The following is a 12846-nucleotide window of genomic DNA, read 5'->3' on the forward strand; positions in this document are numbered from 1 at the left end:
GTGCTTCATGCAAAGCATCTTTTTCTTTTTCAAAAGGGAGCTCAACCGATGCCAGTCAAGTGGGGTGTGTGTGGCCCAGTGAGTGGCAACCAGGGAGACTGTGGTTGGAGTCCCCTCGCTGTGTCTCTAAAAGAACCAAGATGAACAAGTCATGGCTCTCAGAGGACTTTTCTTCCCCTGGGTCAGCCAGGGGACGGGAAAGGCACGCGTATTTTTGAGAGTGCTTCATGCAAAGAATCTTTTTCTTTTTCAAAAGGGAGCTCAACCGATGCCAGTCAAGTGGGGTGTGTGTGGCCCAGTGAGTGGCAACCAGGGAGACTGTGGTTGGAGTCCCCTCGCTGTGTCTCTAAAAGAACCAAGATGAACAAGTCATGGCTCTCAGAGGACTTTTCTTCCCCTGGGTCAGCCAGGGGACGGGAAAGGCACGCGTATTTTTGAGAGTGCTTCATGCAAAGCATCTTTTTCTTTTTCAAAAGGGAGCTCAACCGATGCCAGTCAAGTGGGGTGTGTGTGGCCCAGTGAGTGGCAACCAGGGAGACTGTGGTTGGAGTCCCCTCGCTGTGTCTCTAAAAGAACCAAGATGAACAAGTCATGGCTCTCAGAGGACTTTTCTTCCCCTGAGTCAGCCAGGGGACGGGAAAGGCACGCGTATTTTTGAGAGTGCTTCATGCAAAGCATCTTTTTCTTTTTCAAAAGGGGGCTCAACCGATGCCAGTCAAGTGGGGTGTGTGTGGCCCAGTTAGTGGAAACGAGGGAGACTGTGGTTGGAGTCCCCTCGCTGTGTCTCTAAAAGAACCAAGATGAACAAGTCATGGCTCTCAGAGGACTTTTCTTTCCCTGGGTCAGCCAGGGGACGGGAAAGGCACGCGTATTTTTGAGAGTGCTTCATGCAAAGCATCTTTTTCTTTTTCAAAAGGGAGCTCAACCGATGCCAGTCAAGTGGGGTGTGTGTGGCCCAGTGAGTGGAAACGAGGGAGACTGTGGTTGGAGTCCCCTCGCTGTGTCTCTAAAAGAACCAAGATGAACAAGTCATGGCTCTCAGAGGACTTTTCTTCCCCTGGGTCAGCCAGGGGACGGGAAAGGCACGCGTATTTTTGAGAGTGCTTCATGCAAAGCATCTTTTTCTTTTTCAAAAGGGAGCTCAACCGATGCCAGTCAAGTGGGGTGTGTGTGGCCCAGTGAGTGGCAACCAGGGAGACTGTGGTTGGAGTCCCCTCGCTGTGTCTCTAAAAGAACCAAGATGAACAAGTCATGGCTCTCAGAGGACTTTTCTTCCCCTGGGTCAGCCAGGGGACGGGAAAGGCACGCGTATTTTTGAGAGTGCTTCATGCAAAGCATCTTTTTCTTTTTCAAAAGGGAGCTCAACCGATGCCAGTCAAGTGGGGTGTGTGTGGCCCAGTGAGTGGAAACGAGGGAGACTGTGGTTGGAGTCCCCTCGCTGTGTTATACATGCTTTTAGAAGGGCATGACATGGCTTGGAGGTTGACTTTCATAAAATGCAAACTGTTGGCTACCAAAATGCTGCCTTTCCAACAACTGTGGTTATAGGCAATGAGGAACATACTGATGAAGATGAGACGCAGATACCCGATTGGGATGACAACTTAAATATTCGGTCAGGGCAAGAAGAGGCTTGGTCTGAGGGGGAGGGGAGTGCAAACACAACAATTGATGATGAAGTTCTAGATCCCACCTACTGTCAACCCCCAGTCAGGCACTCGAGGAGGTCAACAGAGGCGGTGGAGGAGGATGCAACCGACGACGAAATTACCTTGCGCCTTCCTGGACAGAGTCGGAGCACTGGTAGCACGTCTACAACTGCATCCTCAGCCACCACTCTGCCTATGAGCATTATTCGGGGTGCATCAACAGGTCGCATGGCCTCTAAGCCTTGCCTAGCCTGTTCCTTTTTTGACATAGAAAAAGATCGCCCAAATCATGTGATATGTAAAATTTGTCATGATTCTCTTAGTAGAGGTCAAAACCTCAGCAGTTTGACAACTTCTTCCATGAATCGTCACATGAATAAATATCATAGGTCCCGGTGGGAAGCTCACTGTGCTGCAATGCGGCCTAGCGGAGCGAACCATCCACCGCCCGCCCCTTCCAGTGCATCCGCGCGCTCTTCATCTTCTAGGACTGTGGGGACAGCTGTCACACCTGTTTTTCCACGCAAAACTTCCACCACTGTAACCGCAACAGGCAGTTTGCTTGGTAGGTCGTCAGTTGGTTTGGAAGGGGAAACAACTGAGTGTGTACAGCTCTCTCAGACATCGATAGCACCTACGTTGGATGAAGGCAACATCATGTCTCCGCCTGCACTTTCCTCACAAACCTGCATTTTTCCAGGGACACCCTACTCAACACCGTCTACACACAGCAGCGAGATCTCTGTCCCTCAGATGTGGTCAAATAAAAGGCCACTTCCTCCGACCCATGACAAAGCTAAGAGGTTGACTCTATCCCTCTGTAAGCTGTTGGCTACCGAAATGCTGCCTTTCCGCCTAGTGGACACACAGGATTTTAGAGACCTTATGTCTGTCGCTGTGCCCCAGTACCAGATGCCTAGTCGCCACTACTTCTCTAAGAAAGGTGTGCCCGCGCTACACCAGCATGTCGCACACAACATCACCGCTTCCTTGAGAAACTCTGTGTGTGAACGGGTGCATTTCACCACCGATACTTGGACCAGTAAGCATGGACAGGGACGTTACATGTCGCTGACTGGGCACTGGGTAACTATGTTGATAGATGGTGAAGGGTCTGCTGCACAAGTCTTGCCGTCCCCACGACTTGTGTGTCAATCCTCTGTCTGTCCAAGTTCCGCCACTGCTTCTGCATCCTCCACCTCATCTGGGTCCTCCACCTCCGCCCCAAGCCTGCCTGGTCAGGCCACCAGCGTTCTCACTGCGCAGAAGGAATCACGCACCCCTCATTACTATGCTGGCAGCAGAGCGCAACGGCATCAGGCGGTCTTTAGCTTGACATGTCTTGGGAATAAGAGTCACACAGCTGAGGAGTTGTGGTCAGCTCTGCGGTCCGAGTTTAATAAATGGTTGTCTCCACTCAACCTGCAGCCTGGTAAGGCCGTGTGCGACAATGCTGCAAACCTGGGTGCGGCCCTTCGCCTGGGCAAGGTGACACACGTGCCTTGTATGGCTCACGTGTTGAACCTTGTTGTCCAGCAATTTTTAACACACTATCCCGGCCTAGATGGCCTTCTGACCAGGGCACGTAAACTGTCTGCAGTGCTCACTTCCGCCGTTCAACCGCCGCAGCCGAGCGACTTGCATCGCTCCAGAAGTCTTTCGGCCTGCCGGTTCATCGCCTGAAATGCGATGTGGCGACACGCTGGAATTCAACTCTCCACATGTTACAGCGACTGTGGCAGCACCGGCGAGCCCTGGTGCAATACGTCATGATGTATAGCCTGGGCCAACGAGATGCAGAAGTGGGGCAGATCACCCTGATGGAGTGATCTCAGATCAAGGACCTATGCACCGTTCTGCACAGTTTCGACATGGCGACGAATATGTTTAGCGCTGACAATGCCATTATCAGCATGACGATTACAGTCATTTACATGCTGGAGCACACGCTAAACACTATTCGGAGTCAGGGGGTGGGACAACAGGAAGGGGAGGAACTACAGGAGGATTCATATGCGCAAGACACAACAACATCACCAAGGTCCAGACGTTCATCATCACCAACGCGGCAGGCATGGGACCATGGGGGACAGGGATCAACAAGGGCGCATGGTAGCAGGCGAGATGTTGAGGAAGGTGCAGGAGGACATGAAAATATGGAGGACGAACTGTCCATGGACATGGAAGACTCAGCGGATGAGGGAGACCTTGGTCAAAATTCAGTTGAAAGAGGTTGGGGGGAGATGTCAGAGGAAGAAAGAACGGTTAGCACCTCTATGCCACAAACACAGCGTGGACTTGGTCCGCATGGCTGCGCAAGACACATGAGTGCCTTCTTGTTGCACTACCTCCAACATGACCCTCGGATTGTCAAAATTAGAAGTGATGATGACTACTGGCTTGCCACACTATTAGATCCCCGGGACAAGTCCAAATTTTGTGACATAATTCCACCCATAGAAAGGGACGCACGTATGCTGGAGTATCAGCATAAGCTGTTACTCGATCTTAGCTCGGCTTTTACACCAAACAACCGTGCAGGTGAAGGGAGTGATTCTCCCAGTTGTAACTTGACAAACATGGGACGGCATCGTCATCTTCAACAGTCTACCCGTACCAGTAGGACCGTATCTGGTGCTGGTAACAGCAATTTTATGGAATATTTTCATAATTTTTTTAGACCCTCCTTTGCAAGGCCACCAGAGACAACAAGTCTGACACATAGTCAACGGATGGAGAGGATGATACAGGAGTATCTCCAAATGAACATCGATGCAATGACTTTGCAAATGGAGCCTTGCTCCTTTTGGGCTTCAAATCTAGAAAAATTGACAGAGCTCTCCAGTTACGCCTTGGAGATTTTGTCGTGTGCAGCTGCCAGCGTTGTCTCTGAACGTGTCTTCTTCAGTGCTGCTGGGTGTGTGCTGACAGATAAGCGCACGCGTCTGTCCAGTGACAATGTGGACACACTGACGTTCATCAAAATGAACAAGTCATGGATCCAGAAGGAATTTACTACCCCTGTGTCAGCCTGGGGAGAGTAAATGCTTGTGGATTTGGAATGTGCTTGATGCAAATCAAAACATCCTGTTTGCAACTAGGGCACAAGTGCTGCCACTGATGGGGTGTCTGTGTGCCCAATGTTGGGAAAAAAGGTAGACTCCGCTTGGAGTAACCCTTGCTTGATGTGTTTTTTAAAAATGATACAAGATGAACAGATCTGAAGGCAAGATGAAGGCAACATCATGTCTCCGCCTGCACTTTTCTCACAAACCTGCATTTTTCCAGGGACACCCTACTCAACACCGTCTACAGACAGCAGCCAGATCTTTTTCCCTCAGATGTGGTCAAATAAAAGGCCACTTACTGCGACCCATGACAAAGCTAAGTGGTTGACTCTATCCCTCTGTAAGCTGTTGGCTACCGAAATGCTGCCTTTACGCGTAGTGGACACACAGGATTTTACAGACCTTATGTCTGTCGCTGTGCCCCAGTACCACATGCCCAATCACCACTGCTTCTCCAAGAAAAGCATGCCCGCGCTACACCAGCATGTCGCACACAACATCACCACTTCCTTGAGAAAATCTGTGTGCGACAGGGTGCATTTCAACACAGATACTTGGACCAGTAAGCATAGACAGGGTCATTACATGTCACTGACTGGGCACTGGCAAACTATGGTGAGAGATGGAGAAGGGTCTGCTGTACAAGTCTTGCCGTCCCCACGAGTTGTTTCAATCCTTGTTCTGTATGTAGAAGTTAATACACTGCTTCTGCCTCTTCAACCTCGTGTGGGTCCTCTACCTTGGCGCAAACCCTGTGTGGTCAGGCCACCCTTCCTTGCAACTGCGCACAAGGACTACCACACACCTCCTTACTATGCTGGCAGCAGAGCTCAATGCCATCAGGCGGTCAAAGCTTTACTTTGAAATGTATGGGAAATGTGAGTCACACCGCTATTACAGAGAATAGTAGTCAGGCAGGGTCAAAACATTAATTGAGGAACAGGAACAGAATGGGACGGCCAGGAAAGAATCAGAAAACAAGCAGAGTTGAAATGCGTATCGGCCAACAAGGTACATAAACAGCAAGCAGGAAAAGTAGTCAGGTAACAAGCACACAAAATCATAAAACTGAACTGGGGGTAAAATTAACCAGAGGTTCATAGCTATGTCTGGCAGTGGTCTGCAGACAGGATGGGCATAAAAAAGGGTGTGGTGTCTTCCCATTGGTTGTAGCTGAATGATGGTATTTCATCTGTGAGATACCCACCAGCTACATTCAGCCAGAGATTCTGCATCTGTCAAGGTAATGCAGCCCAGTGGGTGAGCATAACCTGCATCCACCTGCGCCGCTGGCATCGACTACTCTCACATCATCAGCACTATTCATGAAAGGAACACGTTGTCACCTGGCAACCGGAGTACAAATTGACGGAGCGGACTACGTTGGTGACTTAACAGCCGTGTGCGGCAATGATGCAAACCTGGCTGCGGGCCATCCTCAGGGCAATGTGACACACGTGCCTTTTAGGGCTCACGTGTTGAACCGAATTCGCCAGCAATTTTTAAAACACCATCACGGCCTACATGGCCTTGTGCAGTGGGCACGCTCGCTATGTGCTCACTTCCATCGTGCGCACACAGCAGCTCAACAACTTTCATCACTCCGGAAGTCTTAGGGTCTGGCAGTTAAACGCCGTAAATGCGATGTTTCGACACGCAGGAATTGGAATCTGCACATGTTGCAGCGTGTGTGGCAGCACCGCAGAGCCCTGCTGAAATACGGTAAGACATATAGCCTGGGATAACTTGATCCAGAGGTGGTGCAGATCACGCTGCTGGAGTGGTGTCAGATCAAGGACCTATGCACCCTGCTACACAGTTTTGAAATGTCGACGAAGATGTTTAGCACTGGCAATGTCATTCTCAGCGTGACAATTCTGGTCATCTACATGATGGAGCACACTGTAATTATTATTCTGAGTCAGGTGTTGGGACAAGAGGAAGGGGAGGAAGTACAGGAGGAGTCATATGCGGAAGGGATAACAAGATCTACGAGGTCCAGATGGTCAGCGGCACCTATGCGGCATTCATGGTGAGGGAGAGGGATTAACAAGGGCGCATAGTATCAGCAAAAAGTGTTGATGAAAGTGCAGGAGCCCATGAAGAAATGGAGGACGAACTGGCGATGGGCATGGAAGACTCAGCAGATGAGTGAGAGCTTGCTCACATTTCGGTTGTGCGAGGTTGTGGGTAGAGGGCAGAGGAAGGATGCACGATTCTCACCTCTCTGCCACCAACACACCAAGGACTTGGTCCTCCTGGATGCACAAGACACATGAGCGCCTTCTTGCTGCACTACCTACATGACCCTCGGATTGTATGAATTTGAACTAATCCTGAATACTGGGTTGCCACACTGTTAGATCCCCGGTACAAGACAAAATTTGGCGAACTAATTCCTGCCATAGAAATAGACGCACGTATACAGGAGTATCTGCAGAATGTGGTACGCAATCTTAGATCTACTTGTCCACTAAACACCAGTGCTGCACAGAGTGAATCTCAACGCTTTGTCATGGATAGGAGGAAATGGTCTTTTACTTGTCCACATCGGAGGGACCGAGGGATGGCTGCTGTGCTGAGATGGCGTTGAGTACGGTGTCCCTGCACAGTTGCACTTTTGGTCATATCCCAAAATGAGTTGAAAAAGGACAGATGCTGTTGGAAAGGGGAACAGGTGTGTTGGAAAGGGGAAAAAAGTTTTGGTCCGTGGATTTGGTGGTTAAGCAACTGTAACATTTGCTGAAGAAACAACATCTGTTACAGTGGGACTGGCAGATTTGGATAAAGTGGTATATAATCTGTGACCGCTATATAACGAAAATTAATAAGAAAAGAAAGAGAAAGGTATATATCCCCATCAGCAGTCAGTGTCCACCGTGCTCCCAGTTGGAAAAGGAGAGGTTGGCAACTTGAAGGTTTGGTGGAGGATACAGAGCTGTGTGGCTATGAAACTAATAGTAGCCTGAACCGAGTTAGACGCCATTCGGATCTGGAGACTGTGAGCCCTGTTAGCGTCACAGGGTCCACATGCCCACCCAGCCCAGGAACTCCCTGTTAACAACACAGGGGCCATTGAGTACGCTGACCGTGTGCGTAGGGGCCACACCTGTGGACAGCAGGCGCATCAGCAGCAGCAGGCCTGTTAATGCCACTGGGCTGCACAAGCAGGACTGTTAGGACAGGAGCTGGTCTTAACCGTTCTGCGTTACCAACTGTGGTGGTGGCCTGCATCCACCACCCGATCCCTGCCTACCTCTGGCCTAAAGCCGCAATGGGTTCAACACATGGAGGTGTGCTCTTTCGGAGCATAATAGAAGACTGCGCACCTCCTTGTTGGCTCCAGCCCCTTTTATAACCTGGGTCCGCCCCAAACCAGGGTGAACCACAATGCACCTCCTGGAGACAAAAGTAGAGTGACACGTCATGAGTGGCATAACTAGCGTCCTATTTGGAAACGCAACTTCAATGATGACCTCATGGCTGCCATGACCCAAACACCTCACCAGTCATCGTCTGAGCATCAATAATGCGGTGACAAGTCATAGGTGTGGGCCTCTGCAAGCCATTTGGGAGGACACCTGATGCCCTGTGGTCTATATGGGACCCCCACATCAGGGCCAGGGCCAAAGAGTTCATTACCGGACCTAGTCTCTGATGCAGGAAGTGCCTGAGCATGCTCAGTAGCATGAAATACAGTCTCTGAAAAAAGACTATCAGCTTTAGCATGGTGTCTATGCCCAAAACAGGACTTAGACCCGGCACGGAATGCAAGCACCTGTGCAAAGATGCTTTTCACACTTAGTGTGGGAGCATGCGCTGTATCCCGAAATGAAAACTTAGCGTCAGGAATGGCACAGTCAGGCTGAGCATACTCACTAGGCGAAACACTGTAATTATGCTGCAGCTGGGGTACATCGGCACACGCATGCGCACTAGCTGCCTCTCCACACTTAGACGTGGAGGGGAAATTTGTCTTGGAGATGCTGTCTATGAACAGAAGGAAAAGCTAAAGGAAGCCTGACTTTCTATCCCTCCGAATTATGAAATGCAGCAATGAATTCCATGAGTTTGCTATAACATTAGCGTAGCAAAATGTGCATGAGGGTGTGATGTAGAGGTGCTAGAAATAGCTTGTCACCAGTGGGGCACTAATGGAATACAACAGCCAGTTCTGTGATGCCACAAAATGGCAGTATTTTGTGCTATCATTATAGCTTATTAAAAACAGAGCACGAGGTTGTCATGCAGAGGTGCTGCACATAGATTTGCAGTAGTGTGAATTGACAAAAGTACAATAGCCACGTTTAGGATACAACTAGGTACAGTGAGTGTTTGCTAGTAAAATTGCTTAGTTTAAAAAAGTTGTAGTGTGCAATGCAGGCAGACGTGCTATGCAAATGTCTTTGCACTAGTGGGACTATAGCAAAGTCCAAAAGCCACGTATAGGATGCCACTAGGTACACTGAGTGTGTGCTAGTATAATGGCTTCGTTAAAATTTGTTGGAGTGTGCAACGCAGGCAGATGCGCTCTGCAAATGTCTTGGCACTAGTGGGACTATAGCAAAGTCCAATAGCCACGTATAGGATGCCACTAGGTACACTGACTGTTTGCTAGTATAATGGCTGAGTTTAAAAAAGTTAGAGTGTGCAATGCAGGCAGACGTGCTGCAAATAACGTTCCAATACTGTGAATTGACAAAAGTACAATAGCCACGTATAGGATGCCACTAGGTACACTGACTGTTTGCTAGTATAATGGCTGAGTTTAAAAAAGTTAGAGTGTGCAATGCAGGCAGACGTGCTGCAAATAACGTTCCAATACTGTGAATTGACAAAAGTACAATAGCCACGTTTAGGATGCCACTAGGTACACTGACTGTTTGCTAGTATAATGGCTGAGTTTAAAAAAGTTAGAGTGTGCAATGCAGGCAGACGTGCTGCAAATAACGTTCCAATACTGTGAATTGACAAAAGTACAATAGCCACGTTTAGGATGCCACTAGGTACACTGACTGTTTGGTAGTATAATGGCTGAGTTTAAAAAAGTTAGAGTGTGCAATGCAGGCAGACGTGCTGCAAATAACGTTCCAATACTGTGAATTGACAAAAGTACAATAGCCACGTTTAGGATGCCACTAGGTACACTGACTGTTTGGTAGTATAATGGCTGAGTTTAAAAAAGTTAGAGTGTGCAATGCAGGCAGACGTGCTGCAAATAACGTTCCAATACTGTGAATTGACAAAAGTACAATAGCCACGTTTAGGATACAACTAGGTACAGTGAGTGTTTGCTAGTATAATGGCTGAGTTTAAAAAAGTTATAGTGTGCAATGCAGGCAGACGTGCTGCAAATAACGTTCCAATACTGTGAATTGACAAAAGTACAATAGCCACGTTTAGGATACAACTAGGTACAGTGAGTGTTTGCTAGTATAATGGCTGAGTTTAAAAAAGTTAGAGTGTGCAATGCAGGCAGACGTGCTGCAAATAACGTTCCAATACTGTGAATTGACAAAAGTACAATAGCCACGTTTAGGATGCCACTAGGTACACTGACTGTTTGCTAGTATAATGGCTGAGTTTAAAAAAGTTAGAGTGTGCAATGCAGGCAGACGTGCTGCAAATAACGTTCCAATACTGTGAATTGACAAAAGTACAATAGCCACGTTTAGGATGCCACTAGGTACACTGACTGTTTGCTAGTATAATGGCTGAGTTTAAAAAAGTTAGAGTGTGCAATACAGGCAGACGTGCTGCAAATAACGTTCCAATACTGTGAATTGACAAAGTACAATAGCCACGTTTAGGATGCCACTAGGTACACTGACTGTTTGCTAGTATAATGGCTGAGTTTAAAAAACTTGGAGTGTGCAATGCAGGCAGATGTGCTCTGCAAATGTCTTAGCACTAGTGGGACTATAGCAAAGTCCAATAGCCACGTATAGGATGCCACTAGGTACACTGAGTGTGTGCTAGTATGTAAAATGTGATAATAGTTTGATTCACAGAGTGACTTACACTATTACAGCAGAAACCAAGCTAAGATTTAGCTGTTTTTTGGCTGCTAGAACCGTTCTCGAACGTTTCTAGAACTATCGAGCTTTTGCAAAAAGCTCGAGTTCTAGTTCGATCTAGAACATGCCCCAAAATCACTCGAGCCTAGAACTGGAGAACCACGAACCACGAACCGCGCTCAACTCTACTCGGTACTCGCACGAGTATCACTGTACTCGGGCTGCTCGGCGGGGACCGAGTAATCTCGCGATACTCGTGCTGTACTCGTGGTCTTCATCCCTGCATGTTGGCGCTCTTTTGAGAGTCAGCCCTCATGCAGGGATTAGCTGGCAGACCACTGCAATGCCACAGCCCTGTTAGTTGTGGAATTGCAGTGATTGGCCGGCCTGCACAGCGTGACCGAGCCTTTGTACCGGCCGGCGCGCTGTGCTCTGCTCACAGCTATCCAGACAGTCAGTGCAGGGAGAGTGTCGCTGCTTCAGGGAAAGGTTTGCGGCCCTTTATATTAGTTCCGGAGCAAGGCTGCAAACAGTGTGACCAGAAGTCCTTCTCAGGACTATTCTAGTTGTATACAGGCAGGCAGGGTATAGCCAGGTCGGAGTACAGTAGCAGAGTCCTTCTCAGGACTATTGTTGCTATATACAGGCAGGGTATAGCCAGGTCGGAATACAGGCTAGTGACCAGAAGAGTCCTTGTCAGGACTAATGTAGCAGTATACAGGCAGGCAGGCAGGCAGGGTATATAGCCATTCCTAGTGGTGACCGTATACCAGCCTTCATCATATCTGGGGCTGGTGTACACAGTCTAAAACAGTCCAGATAGTGTCAGACTTCTCAGTAATTGTCGCTCCTAAAAACCTGTTAGGTTCTTATTGCGTCCGTGCTTGCATTTAAAAACAGCACGTGTGTGTCTGTCGGTGGCAGCGTACAGGTGCACGTTTTGCACAAACTGTTATATAACGCACAAGTCTAGTGAATAATACACGTCAGTCAGCAGTGGCTGATAGTGTCAGACTTCTCAGTAATTGTCGCTCCTAAAAACCTGTTAGGTTCTTATTGCGTCCGTGCTTGCATTTAAAAACAGCACGTGTGTGTCTGTCGGTGGCAGCGTACAGGTGCACGTTTTGCACAAACTATTATATAACGCACAAGTCTAGTGAATAATACACGTCAGTCAGCAGTGGCTGATAGTGTCAGACTTCTCAGTAATTGTCGCTCCTAAAAACCTGTTAGGTTCTTAGTGCGTCCGTGCTTGCATTTAAAAACCGCACGTGTGTGGCAGTAGGTGGAAGTGTCAGGCTCCATATTGTCCCTGGATAGAGACGTGCATGATGGCCTGTAAACCTGAAGTGCCCATTGTAAGGCAGTGGGTCTATTGTAGTATAGCCCTTAGGCAGGGCAGCCAAAAATTTGGAGGCTCCACATTGTCCCTGGATAGAGATGTGCATAAGGGCCTCAAAACATTGTTCCCATTGCAAAAGGAGCGGGTCTCCTGTCGTTGTAATGCCCATTCTGAAAGAATGGTCGAAAAAATTTACCACTGGGGGTATACCTGAAACAACGGCCTAACTATTGTAACGGTCATCATGATAGCGCATGAGGAGAAGGAGGAGCAGTCCAGCGATTAGCCAAAGTCCAGAAGTGTGTTACCATGGGTGAGTGGAGGTACATGGCAAATTCCCGTTACAAACTTTAAATTTCGCTGTCATTTGCTGGTGGTGTGGTGAAGTCTGGCCAAATCCATCCCTTGTTCATCTTGATCAGAGTCAGCCTGTCAGCATTTACAGTTGACAGGCAGGTGCGTTTATCTGTAATGATTCCACCTGCGGCACTAAAAACAAGCTCTGACAAAACGCTAGCGGCAGGGCAGGCCAGGACTTCCAAGGCGTAGAGAGCCAATTCATGCCACGTGTCCAGCTTGGATACCCATTAATTGTAAAGCACAGAGGAATGTCGGAGTACAGTTGTTTGATCTGCAAGGTACTCCTTGAGCATCTGGGCAAACTTAGGATTTTTTGTGGCACTACCCCGCACCTCAGGGGCTGTGGTATGTGAGGGCCTGAGAAAACTGTCCCACATCTTAAAGACTGTTCCCCTACCTCTGGCGGATTG

Source organism: Anomaloglossus baeobatrachus, chromosome 2 (assembly GCF_048569485.1).
Source record: "Anomaloglossus baeobatrachus isolate aAnoBae1 chromosome 2, aAnoBae1.hap1, whole genome shotgun sequence".
Taxonomy (NCBI): domain Eukaryota; kingdom Metazoa; phylum Chordata; class Amphibia; order Anura; family Aromobatidae; genus Anomaloglossus; species Anomaloglossus baeobatrachus.